Raw genomic sequence first — 13,953 nt, 5'->3', positions numbered from 1 at the left:
TTCAGCTTCAACATGTATGGGCTTTCTATTGTTCATGTTGTTATTGAGAAAATTTTCCATTTCCACCATATTTTCCAGTTTTGTTGAATAGCTTTCCAGTTTGTTGCTTTTGTAGTAGGATCTGATTATTTTTCGGATTTCCTCAAAAAAAGTTTCTGGTGTTATGTCTCCCTTTTCATTTCTGCTTTTGTTAACTAGGATGCTGTCTCTGTGGCTTCTATTTAGTCTGGTTAAAGGTTTACCTGTCTTATTGATTTTTTTCTCAAAGAACTAGCTCCTGGTTTTGTTGATTATTTCTATAGTTCTTTATGTTTACACTTGGTTGATTTTAGCCCTGAGTTTGATTATTTCCTGTGGTCTACTCCTCTTGACTTACTTGCTTCTTTTTGTTCTAGAGTTTTCAGATGTGCTGTCAGGCTGCTAGCGTATGCTCTCTCCAGTTTCTTTTTGGAGGCACACAGAGCTATAAGTTTTCCTCTTAGGACTGCTTTCGTTGTGTCCCATATGTTCAGGTATGTTGTGTTTTCATTTTCATTAAACTCTAAAATATCTTTAATTTCTTTATTTCTTCCTGGACCAAGTTATTATTGAGTAGAACGTTGTTCAGCTTCAACATGTGTTCTGTATTTCTTTAAGGGAGTTATTTATGCCCTCCTTAAAGTCCTCCGTCAGCATCATGAGATGTGATTTTAAGTCCACATCTTTCTTTCTCTGGTGTGTTAGGGTATCCAGGACTTGCTGTGTTGGGAGAACTGCATTCTGATGAAGCCAAGTAGTCTTGGTTTCTGTTGGTAAGATTCTTGTGTTTGCCTTTTGCCATTTGGTTATCTCTGGTGTTAGATGTTCTTGCTATCTCTGGCTGGAGTTTGTTCTTCCTGTGGGTACATACCCCTGAGTCAGGACTCTTGAGTGACCAGCTCTCTCCTGGCAGAACTTGTGCACAGAGGGCTATGAACAGCTCAAGCTCTGGGTGTAGATCTTGGACCAGAAGGATCCTTTCCCAGGTGCTCCACAGTTCCTGCCAATGTGTGTGCTCCTTACTGGCCTGCTCCAGACAGTTATTGGAGAGAAAGGGGCTATCTCACCTCTGAACTGGGGAGTGAAAGCACTCCTGGGAGACCAGTTCTCTCCTGGCGGAACCCGTGCACAGCTGGTTGTGAATTATCCTCATCTCATGGGTGCAGATCAGTAATTCCTTAATATTTGTATTTATGAGAGAATTAAATTCCTAGTACACTATTTTATGTTTCATATATCAGCAAGTTGATATTTTTGTATTAAAACTTGGATCTGTTCATAAATAATTTGTGATAACAGTAAGCTACTTAGCAAGAGAAAAAGTGATATTTGCTATATCTTTATGCTTTCAGAGTGTCTAATTTTTAACATTGTAGTATGTGTGTGTGAGATTCACCTTATAGAAAAAGTAGAGTGCTTGTGGAATGGGCTAAATATAAAGTTTCTGAAAAACAATGGTTCTTCAAGGATGGAAAAAAATTATAAAAATACCATTTGCTGCCTCATTCCTTTATTTTTGATATGTATTTCATGAATTTTTAGTAAATGAATACTTTGTATATTGCACATATCTTCTCTCTCTTCCAGTCCCTCATTTACATTTTGTAAGAATTTATACCACAGGTGAACTTCATGCTTTGAGGTCTGATGTACTTTATGAATGTTTAAACACAGGGAACAGTTTTAAGCATCATTGCCACTGAGTTAGTTCAGAAGAGCTGCCATAGTGATTGGATGGCAGAACGTAGATCCGGCTAGGATTAGTCACCTTTAATTGCATATGTATGTGTACTTAAAACTTATTAATAAAATATAAAACCAATAAAGTATAAAACAGTGTATATTTACTGTATAAAATGTTTTAAAGTATGTATATATCATCAAGTGTGGCTCATTAATGAAAAAAAACCTTCACCACTACAACTTTCTCAATTCCATGTTCTTTTTTCTTGTTTGATTTAAAATCCACAGAGTTCAATTAGTGTTTCTTATATGTGCTTGAGTGTGGCATATTACCCTGGGATATATGGGATATATGCAATATCCAAATGAGCAAATCTTAAAAGTAAACCTCCTTTTTTCTTAGCAGTCAGTTATCAATAGCTTAGAGTTGATTTCAGGATCCCTTCTTACTCTTTTCTGGAAATTCCAATTGGCTGGACCTTGTCCACATACCGCGGGCTACTTTGAGTTATTCTACACAACATCCATATTATTACAGAACATTATTGCAGAAGAATTATTCTTCCCATCCTGTAGCACATCATCCTCTCTGCTCCCTTTCCTGTATTATGATTGGAGACTTGGGAAGGATTTTGATATCGATGGATGTCCCATCTGTGACTTTCCACACATAGGGACAACCTCAGCATGGCAACTGTTATGAGTCTCTCCAGTAAAAAAGACAACAATAACAATCAGATCAAAGCTGAAAGTAGAAAGCAGAAATAGAAATCTAGGGATCTAAGTATAAGCATTTAGAAGGCAGTTCAGTAACATGAAATTTCACAAAGTATAGGCAGCTAAGGGATGATGAATGCAGGAGAAATATTCTTCCCCAGGGATGACCTTAGCAATTGGTTATCTAAAACAAAATGGGCAGTCCTGACAACATAATTACTTTTAATATTATATACAGTGAACAGGTAAGATTTATGTATTTTGTAATATATATGTGTGTAGATAATATATAGATGTATGCACACTCATTAAACATGCAGAGGAACAATATTGAAAGAAAAAGTGGCCATATCTTTGAAACAGAGCAAGAGGTTTATTGAAATGTCTGAAGAAAAGGGGAAAAATCAAATAATTATATTTAAGTGTCAAAAGACTTTAAAAAATACTTTAAAAACAAACAAAACAAAATTGATAAATTTTATACAGGTGATAAGAATCCCCTTGCCATGGATTTTGATCATAATAAACAGTATGAAGCATGAATTCCATCCTGTGGATCAAGTGTCAAATCCAATCAAGAAGCATTTGTCACTCCTTAAGAGTTTTACTACTGTTGCACAAGGTCCCAGATCTTGCCTGCAAGTCACTGTTGTAGTAAACAACATCTGTCCTTTGAAAAGATAATTGAAGTTGTTTCTCCTTCAGCAGATTCTGTAGCACCATGGAAGCTAGCCATCAGGGAGCAAGTTTCTCAATAAGTTCAATGTCTTACAAGCAAAGTGTGTAACTTCTTCAGCAATAAGTTTTACTAACAATCTATGGCAGGTAACCGAGGGTAATGGTAATAGCCTTTATTAATACTGAATTTTCTAATATTTTATTCTCAGTTTGTAACTCTAGGGAAAGTATATCAAGCCACATCACAAATATATATTATATAAATACATATGTGTGTTTAGATATATGTTCATACATATTCTTATATATATATATCTTATATATACTTTTTATCTAATATATTTAAATATACAAAATACAAATATAATTATATGAAATAAAATATATTTCAATATTTTTCAACAATTAATAACAATTATGTAATAAATTATATGAAAATAATAATATATATTTTAAGAATTTTTTTTATTTACTTTCTGACAGGATCTTCTTCTTAAACAGGATGGCCTAGAAATTTTTGTGTAAACCAGGTTGGCCTCAAACTCATGATGATACAATTGCCTGTGCCTCTGGAGTACTTGGGTTATATGATCTAATCACAAACACATGTCTGTTGTGTTGTTTTCTACCCTAGATCTCTGCTCCTGTTCTTCTAGCTTGGTGGAAGGCAAGTTCCCTCTGCTGACTGGATTCCTTCTTTGTGTGTGGCACTAGGAGTGGAAAAATGACTTCTCAAAATGACAGTTTTGTCATGTTCCCATGAACAAAGCCCAATACCTGGGTGGGTGACAGCCCAGGAAGATGTTGCAGATGGCAGACCTGGCATTCTCAACTCTGGTCCACAGTAGGACCATGAAAAGTGGGTCACCCCTTGTGACTGCTCCATTATAGTCACTTTTTTCCAGTCACACAGCCACCTTGGAGTGTGGAGAGGAACTGTCCTAAGGCTCCTTAGTTCATGGGTATGCAATCTCTCCACAGTTCTTTAATTCCATGTGTATGATGGGATTTGCCAAGATCACATACCTCAGAATTTGCATCGACCTAACGTTCATGAATGAGGTCACTCAGAGAGCAGCTGACAGTCCAGTCCAGAGTTTGAGTTGAGGATCCCATTCTCCAAAATCCAGAACTGGTCAAAAAGATTCCAGATTTCCCACCACCTTTGCACATATTTTAAGTGAACAGCTGGATATAATTACCTCAAATCATCACGTTCCTTGTCCATTCTGTTTTGGCAAAGCGTCTGGTTTGACTTCACACACACAAGCACCCACACACACACACCTGCAAGTAAAGTTCAATAAAATTGAAAACTGGGGCAACAATTAGATATAGAAAATAACCTGAACTATAACTTTCAAAGGAACATCTTCCTTATACAGAATGTAGAATTTTAACTTTTATTTCAATTTTGTAGAAACTCATTGAAGTAATCATAAGCCTGAGCCTCATAAAATATGAAAACATGACCATTATTATATGGTATATGAAAGCAAAAATGGGGGAAATTGATCTATCCTTTCCCAAGCATTTACCATAAAGAAATATTAGTTATGGAAAAAAACAACTCCCACAAAAACATACATCAGAGGCTTAAAACCAAGACTGGCTCTGTGTTTACCAAAAGGCATATAGTACTTAAGATATTGCTTATGGATGGACAATACTGCATTTATGTGTGTGTGTGTGTGTGTGTGTGTGTATATAAAATAATATATACATATGAAAAATGTTTATATATTATTAGGAGTCATCTGAGCTCAACACTTAATAGTAGAGACAATTTCTTAAATATTGAAGCTGTCTGCATTTCTTAGTCTATTATTAACCTTGATAGAGTTGTATTAAGTTACATATTTAACAATAAAAAGGTACAGTAATGTGATTCAGCTGAAGATGATGCAGGAAGGAGTTTAAATCAGCTGGAAGATGAAATGAGTTAGAAATACAAGAGAATACACTGCTAAAAGAAGACTGGGGGAAGATTTCAGACACAGTAGGGACAAGTTAGAGAGGGATAGAGAAGAAGGAAAAAGAGAGAGGGAAGGAGAGATAGAGAGTAGATTTTAGGAGGAAAATAGAAATTAAAAGGTCAGGAGAATGAACATTAATAAGCTTTACATTGAATTCAGTGTTATGAAATATAACTTATTGTTGGAGACTAGAATTTATAGCTGATAAATTAGATTTTATCCTGATTTGATTAATGTGTTTTTGGTGAGTTGAGCACAGTGTACTCACTAGCTTTGAGATTTATTTGATTCACCTTTTGGGTTGTAATGGTGCAAATTGGCATTAATACCCATGTCTAAAAATGAAGTAAAAAATAATGAACATGATGAATTTTGAAACGGTAAGTGGGTGCCTATTTAAATGCAAAGTATAATTTGCACTCTGATATTTCTTCTCTGAAGAATGGATTGAACTATAAAGCTTCTCCATGTTGAATAAACTCTTCATGTTCCTAGGTTTATGAGAGTATTTTTTTACTGAGAAAAGTGACAAAAGTTGTTTGCTTGACAATTACGTTTCCAAAATAGAAGGTGAAGAGTAGTAGCATATTATCCTGAGGAGGAAGAAGAAAGTATTGTCATTTATTTCTAGACATGCTTTACATATGAAGTGTGATGGCTTACTGAGGAGACATGGAAATACAACTGTTATCAAATTGGAAAATGTTTCCTTATTGACATGTAGTCATACTATTATTTACTGAGTTGAAACTCCTTTTTTTAAATTCAATACATGATTTTTTTCTTAATTTTATGCAATATATTTGATCATATTCCTTTCATTCCCATATTTTTGTAACTTCTCAAAACTCCTCCCCTCTTCCTTACTTACCCAGCTTTATCTTTTTGTATCTTATATCAAAAGAGGGGCAAAACTAAAAAAGAAAACAAACAACAACCCCAAAACAACAACAAAACAACCAATAACACAAAAAATACAAAGTAAAAAGCTCACACAAAAATAACGACAACACACATTTAGTGTTGGCCAGCTACTTCCTGGGATAGGTCTTCAGTGGAGTTTGCTTGATTTACCCAGTAACATGCCGTTCGAGAAAACTGCTTTTCCTTCTCTCAGAAGGGTATAATGCAAACAGTTTGTTTATTGTGGGTGGGATTTCATATTCTTTTTCTCTTTTCCTTGCTGTAATCTTGTCTGATTTGAACCTGGACAAGCCTTCAGGCCTTGTACGTGCTATCATACTGAGACCATATGTGTATCAGTTCTGTGGTGTCTAAATGAGATTCAACTCTCATTTGAGAAACTTTTTGCAGAAGCCAATAAATACAGAGACAAAGAACTAAAAAATATGAGGAGACTGAGATACTTTTAAGCATCCATTGCTAAATGATATGTCTTTATCAAATGCCTTCATCGATGCATGGGAATCTATGAGGAAGTGGAGGTTGAAAGATTATGAGAGCCCTGGTTGGGCATTCTATTTTCATGATGTTAAATTTTAAAAACAAATATTATAATTTGTTGTTGAAAACACAAGATTATTTGCTTCTATACAAGAAAAGGAAATTAGGGATTTTTCCTAGGACTATGCTTATATCTATAACAAATCTATTTAAACAGCTGTTAATCTCAACAGGAGATACAGTCCAGTTGACATTCAGAAATACATACATGCACAGTTCTTTGTCACCTGGGTCTAAACTTTTAAAAACAAACTGTTCTAGTCATTGTTCACTGAATTATAAATCAAACTCATATTGTTGTTAAGTGCAAGAGGCTGCCCAGTAGTATTTATAGGGCTCTACAATAACAGTATAAAAGGTGACTATTTTATACTATAGAAAACATTTATTGTCTCTTCTAAATGCAGTCATTTGGTTATGATTTTTCTGAGACCAATGTAGGTTCTTCCATTACAGTGCATTAAATAAATGATTTCTAACAAAATTTTAATGCATTGATCTAGCTAATGAAAACACCTTGACATTGAAAATTATCTTACTCTATTATTTAGCACACATTTTATGCAAAAGAAATGAATATCTAAGAGGAATCAAGTTTGTTTGTTATGGGTCATGCACAATTTTAAAATGCCATTTTTTATGGCTTATAACAACCAGATCCTATATATATATTTTCTTACAAATTTCACTTGCAGGTGAAATGAATATAGCTTGTCAACTACCATTGCAATATAGATATTATCTCTTCGTATGTAGGCAACAAGATTAGACAAGCAGTTAACTCTAGAAGAAACTGACCAAGAAGCACATATAAATAGATAAAAGAAAAATAGATGGTGGAAAAATAGATCTCTCCAGCTGTTCTATCGCAGTGTCCTAGTAAGTAAAATGTAAGATGATAGAAGTCATTGACTAACAGTTGTTAAGATTACATAGAGTGGTTTGCTTCCATTCCATATAAGCCATTTTAAGGACCCCAAAACAAAGATAAAGAACAACAGTTGCTAATGGTGGGCTCTTGCAGGGCCTGCCCAATCATACTCCAGAAATTTGTACAGAGTACTGAACCTGAGAGCTTCACAAATTTAGTTCCATTTAATACTTATAAATAGTTTTTACTATTAGATAGCTAAGGGTGGCAGTTGATTTTCTGAAGAAACGAGATTCTGAAAAAAAAATATCCACCATATTTATTTTTTCAGAAGTACCCACTCTTGGGAGGTACTAGGGAGGGGAAAACAGAGAGAGAAGAAAGAAACTTGGACAGAGGCTCTACTGTACCTGTTCTCTTTTTAAAGGTAGAATTTCTGTGTCCTAGCTTGCTCTTATTAAACTACTGACTGATTGCTCTTCTAAAGTTTCACATCTTGATTCTATTCTGTTGGAGTCACAAGAAATAAGAGTGTTGCTGAAAGTAAGATGTGGAGAGCGGTAGAGCTGGAGAGGCATTCGCCATGACAAGATGGTGCCTACTTCCGCTGTTGACTCCTGGTAAACAACTGTTTGCGCATGTGCATAGAGAACTGTTTGAGCATGTGCATAGAGTGAAAGACGCCTAGTCAAGGCCCATCCCTGGGCGTCACGTGGGGTGATGAGCAAACAGCCAATCATGGGCAGACACGTTGTGCTGTGGGTGGACACGCTGTGCTGTGGTGTATATGAGCAGTGCTGATTATTGGCTCGCCCCCTTTTCCCTCTGGATGAGGGCAATAAATGTTTGCTGCAGAAGGATCCTAGTGTCCGCGAGTCTTCTTGCTGGCGAGACGACTGCGCGGGCAACAGTAAGACTAGTAAATGTAGGAGTGGCACAAAATATCAGTAAAGTTTTCAGTTTGAAAGAAAAAGACACAAAAAGTAGAACAATAACACCAGAAATTGTTTCTATTCAACTATTTATGAGTTGAAAGTTTAAGAAAATCATAGGTTAACACAATTATTCACAGATGTATGCATTTTGGAAATGTGGCATATAAAGGCAGGTAAATGTATTAAGGTCGCAATAAAAAGTTAAATGTAGAAACTTGTAGAAAAATAAAATAGTGAGTTAAAGTAACTCATGCTTAGGAAGATACACCTCTTACCTCTTTTATATTGGTCCTAACTTCTGAATTACATATATATATATATATATATATATATATATATACACACACATATATACACATATATGTATATATACATATACATACAATATATGCATATATGTACATATATATTGAATATACACACATATATATAATGTATATCCTCTTAATAATCTCAAACACATATAACACACATATGTTTATTTATATATAAGTAAGGAATATGATATAATATTTAACTGAACTGCCAAACCATTGGTCTTTGGCTTAGATATATCAAATTGTCAAGCAATAAAATCATTTACTAATCTGAAAAACACCAAGTGTAAATCTCACTAGAGTGCTTGCTTTGGCAGCACATATACAAAAATTGGACCAATACAGAGAAAATTAGCATGGCCACTGAGCAAGGATGACAGGCAAATTCATGGAACATTCCATATTTTTAAACCAGGAAAGAGGTTTACATTTGAAATGTAAATAAAAAACCATCCAAAAAAAGATCTCACTAGATAGTAAGTTATTAATTTATATTACAACATAATGTATGTCAACAAAATATATAACATATATATCTATAATTAACACATATTACATGTATAATATATAACCACGTGTTATATACATATAATTACATCTAACACATAAAATGTACAAATGTAACAAATGTATAATATGTATAATATAATACATATAATAAATATATATTATGGTTATCTTATACATTTATATTTCATGTATTTACATGTATATATATGTTTTTGTATATATGTATATATAGGAATATACATATATTTGTATTACACACACACAGGCACACTCATACACGCACACACGCACACACACACACACACACACACACACGCAAACACAAACATTATAAATAGGTGGGGCAGTGGTTTGTTCCGGCAACCTGGTACTGGTTGAGTACAGGTCTGGTGGGCAATAATTTCTGCCTGCAAGGGACGGAAGGTGTTTGGCCATGTTTCCTGAGTCCCTGACCCCTGTTTCAGTCCCAACCTCCCACTGCACTCCCCTCCTCAGGCAGGCGAGGTGTGTTTTATCACGTAGACAATGCCCCAAGCTCCCAGTATTCTAGCTGGACCCTTTCCCGATCATCTGAATACAGCCAGGCATGCCCTGCCCCACAGACAGATTGCCCTATCCCACAGATAGCCCAGCCCCACAATATAAGGAGCTGTTTGCCCCCTCCTCTCTCTTGCTCACCTCTCTCTTTCTCTCTCTTGCTCTCCTGTCTTCATCTCTTGCCTCTCTTTTCTTCTTCTCTTCTCCTCTCCTCCTCCTTTCTCTCTCTCTTCACATGATTACGGCTGGCCTCTTTTCTCCCTTTTCTATAATAAAATATCTTAAGACTATGCATTACCTCCTTTAAACTAGACACTCCATGATGACCCGGCCCCATCGCTTGCAGCCATAAGGCTGGACTGAGAGCTCCTTGCTGTGCTAAGGCAGGACAGCCAAGCTTCCACCTTGTTCCCCCCCATTCTCCCGTTGTTCTCAGCCCCTCCAGGACATTCAGTGTGACCTGTGATGTCCAGAGGCTGAGATTTATGTCTCTGGCATTTTGGGAGACCAGGGGACCCCTTGCAGCTGTCTTGTTATCTCTGACCCCCATGGACTGAGTCCCAGACACCCCTGGTAGGGCAGAGTGTGCAGGCAGACATCTATACCTGTGCTGCCCAGTGCACACCAGGTATAGGTCATTCTACCCTCCCCCTTTTGTCCCCTTCCCACCCAGTGCCCAGTGCCCACAGTGGCGGTCCACTGCAGCAATGCAACTGTGACCAGTGTTATCACTGTTCTCTCTCTCTCTCTCTCTCTCTCTCTCTCTATATATATATATATATATATATATATATATATATATATATATATATATATATATATATATATATATATATATATATATATATATATATATACATATATATACATACATATACATACATATACACACATATACATATATATGTGTGTGTATGTGTATATACATATATATACACATTTATATACATATACATATATATACAATATATATATACATGTCACACAGACACACATATATTTCACACACACACGTGTGTGTGTGTGTATGTGTGTGTGTGTGTGTGTGTGTGAATTAATGGGTTTGTTTAGTACCTGAGAACCTAGAAAGGAGTACATAGAAAAAGAATATAGGCATTGTAGAACAGAGTTGGTAGTAGTTCATAAGTGATATGAAAATAGTAGAGAATAATGAGGATGGTAGAAATGAGAAAACAAGGCAAATGAGAAACAGAGAGGTGTTCTGAAGGTCAACCACACCTAAGTATACATTAAAATGGCATAAGATAATCTTATACCTGATAAATTAATTAAAATTTTCTCCAATTAATTGCTATATAATGAAAATTAAATGAAGTAAATTAAATGAATAAGGATAGAAGTATAAAATAAAGTACTACAAACTATAAAACCTTAAGGAAATTAGTATACTACTAATAACATGGGTATAAATACTGATGTTGAGGAAGAAGTGCTCAAAAACAGAGTGAATGACCGTAGCAGACATGGACTTCTGAACTGTTTACCACTGTTGGTCTCTTGCTGAAACTGTACTGGACAAGAACCCATAGACTACCAGCTCTGCCTTTGTGTTTTAGTTTTCTGTCTTGAGTAGAATCCAGGCCTATCCTGGCCACAGTTGAACAGTTATCTTTGTGCTCTACAGTTCTTGAAAGTTATTCTAGCATCTTCAGATTCCCTATTTTGTATACCCTTGTTGGTGAGTGTTTTAGGTGGTCATTGTCTCCAAAATCTTTTAGGACAAGAAGAAGCAAGTTTAATACTGGGAATTTTGAAGAGTTTTCAAATCTACCGATGGCCCATACCCTTCTCTGTGGATGCATCTGTAAATGTGAAAATCCATGGAAGTTTCAGGTTTAGAGAATTGACAGCCATGGTTCTCATGAGATATACTGTCTAAGGCATTTATCTACCCATTGGTCAATGGCCCAAAGCTACTGAACTCTCAGGTTTTGAAGCCAGTTCTTAAACATGGGTGGGGAGAATCTATCAAACATGTATCTCTCAAACTCTGTCTAGCTCTCACAGCAAACACTTCTCTGTTTATCATGGCATAGTCCCTGATGTCCAGGAATTCTTTCTAAGGCATTTTATCATCCTGAGGTTATGCCAGGCCGAGTTCAGGACCCTGAACAGTAATTGCTTCCTGGTCTCAAAGCTACAGGATGTTTCAAACAGTAGTTTTCTTCTTTTGATGAAATTGGCCACAATCCACCAAGACATAAGAAGAAGCAGAAGCAGAAGAAAAGAAGAAGAAGAAGAAGAAGAAGAAGAAGAAGAAGAAGAAGAAGAAGAAGAAGAAGAAGAAGAAGAAGAAGAAGAAGAAGAGGGAAGAAGAAGAAGAAGAAGAGGGAAGAAGAAGAAGAAGCAGAAGAAGAAGGAGGAAGAGGAGGAGGAGAAGGAGGAGGAGGAGAAGGAGAAGAAGGGCCATAGGACAGTTTCCAATTTATGTTTTGAGATGCAGTTTCTACTTCCTGTCAATCACCAAAACAATCACATGGCTATTAGTGTTTATCTATTTATTTCCCTATTTTGCTCTATACCCCTTCTATTTCTCCATGTCAGTTGTTGGATCATTTCATTAGGGAATTCCCAGTGGTCTTAGCTATATTATTTGTAATAGAATCCAGTATTTCTTACTCTGTTCCTTGGCTTTCACAGGGCCATTTGGATACAGCTCTACTCTATAATCTTATAAAAAATGCAAAATATTTTTGAGCAAAATATGTTTTTGATTTCTCTTACTTGTTTCTATGAGATGGCTATGTTTCTATGGCATTAACAGTTCTTTTGTATGCAATATATATTTTTCATAATATGTCAATATAATGATGTAAAATATGACAAAGGTAAATAATGTAGAAAATATTCCACAAGCATTTACATGTATAATAAAGAGTGAATTAAAATAGAGCAGAGTTTGATTGTATAAGTTGCCATTACAGTCTATATGACTAGGAGGGAATATTGCATGTTAATTACATAGTACTTTCATGTAATAAACAGTAAGGAGCAGTTAAGCTAAAAATCAAATATGGAGAGGAAATTCTTCACTAAACCAAAAACAAGACAAAAAAAAAAGGTGCTGGTAATACTTGACAAAAGACTGAGAGGCTAAACAGAAATTGAACCAGATGATAAATACCTTTGATAACCACACAACATACTATGAGGTAGATGAAACCAATAGAGGAAGCTCTGAAAAGTTGAAGACTCCCCATATTAAAAGTGTGAGTATTGTGAAAGGTTTAGAGAAGAATTGAGAACACTTTCTTTTCATTTCTGTCAGAGATAGAATCTAAGATTTAGCAGAGGGAATAAACTTGGAAAATTCAGCAAAACTTCTTAATAAATATGACTGTAAAATGTTCTGCATAGGATAAAAAGGAACAAATCATATTTCAGTTGCATACTTTAATAAAACTTTTTCTGTTAACATCTGCACCAGTTAGACATATGACAGAAACACACTAATTCTTTCATGTCACGCCAAATTTTGAGACCTGATTCTGTCTTTTCTTCTTTTCCTTGAAAAATAATGTATTTAAACAGAAACTTTTGTAATTTATACCAATTATTACTTATTCTACATGAACACATAAGTAACTTTTCAAATAAATATGAAGTAGATTGTTTTTCATTTTTTAAATGAAAATATTATCTTCTAAAGAGAAAATGATATCATAAATTATATGAATAATTAATATAATAAGGACACTTAAAATCATACATGATTTTTCATGATTGAAATATTTTGAGGGACAAATAAAAATAACATAAGGAAGGAAAACCCATGACATTATAATTTGTAGTACATAAATAACCTCATTTTATATGACTTACATTACACAAAACATGTACTATAATAATTTTCATCTTTTAAATCACAGTAGGAAAGAAATTCCTCTACTATCATATTACAAGATCTATGGAGCATATATATGATATAAAGGACCACATAGTATGCTAAATCAGTCTTAAAATTTTGGAAAATTTTTCTTGAGCTTCCTCTGTTCAATTTTATAGTTTATTTTTGTTAATAAAAATATAGATCTGAAAAAGGATTATACTATTTTATTGGTGAGAGCTTAGATAGTGAAGACTAATTTTCCCTGTCTCATTAGTGCTTGGCTGTATGTATCCCTTCATGTGTACTATCATGAGATTTTTACCTTTGATATTAATATGACTACTAATGTTGTCAAAGCTCAGAACATGTTTAGGCAGCCATATTATTGAGATTTCCT

The 13,953-nt window shown here is 34.9% G+C and overlaps 1 long non-coding RNA gene and 1 other non-coding gene across 2 annotated transcripts; one reads left to right on the top strand and one right to left on the bottom strand.

Annotated features, from left to right (window-relative positions):
• Nucleotides 1-2,775: 2,775 nt before the first annotated feature.
• On the bottom strand, nucleotides 2,776-7,994 carry LOC116070909. Its single transcript, XR_004110624.1, has 3 exons — nucleotides 7,818-7,994; nucleotides 4,299-4,383; nucleotides 2,776-3,146 (listed from the first exon to the last, which is right to left on the bottom strand). It is a non-coding gene; the product is annotated as an uncharacterized LOC116070909 (long non-coding RNA).
• A 966-nt stretch (nucleotides 7,995-8,960) lies between these two features.
• LOC116071624 lies at nucleotides 8,961-9,067 on the top strand. Its single transcript, XR_004111030.1, has one exon. It is a non-coding gene; the product is annotated as a U6 spliceosomal RNA (small nuclear RNA).
• Nucleotides 9,068-13,953: the final 4,886 nt, after the last annotated feature.

The sequence above is a fragment of the Mastomys coucha genome, unplaced genomic scaffold (genome assembly GCF_008632895.1).
Source record: "Mastomys coucha isolate ucsf_1 unplaced genomic scaffold, UCSF_Mcou_1 pScaffold22, whole genome shotgun sequence".
NCBI lineage: Eukaryota > Metazoa > Chordata > Mammalia > Rodentia > Muridae > Mastomys > Mastomys coucha.
The sequence above is the reverse complement of the archived record's forward strand: the minus strand, read 5'-3'. Positions and strand labels throughout refer to the sequence as shown.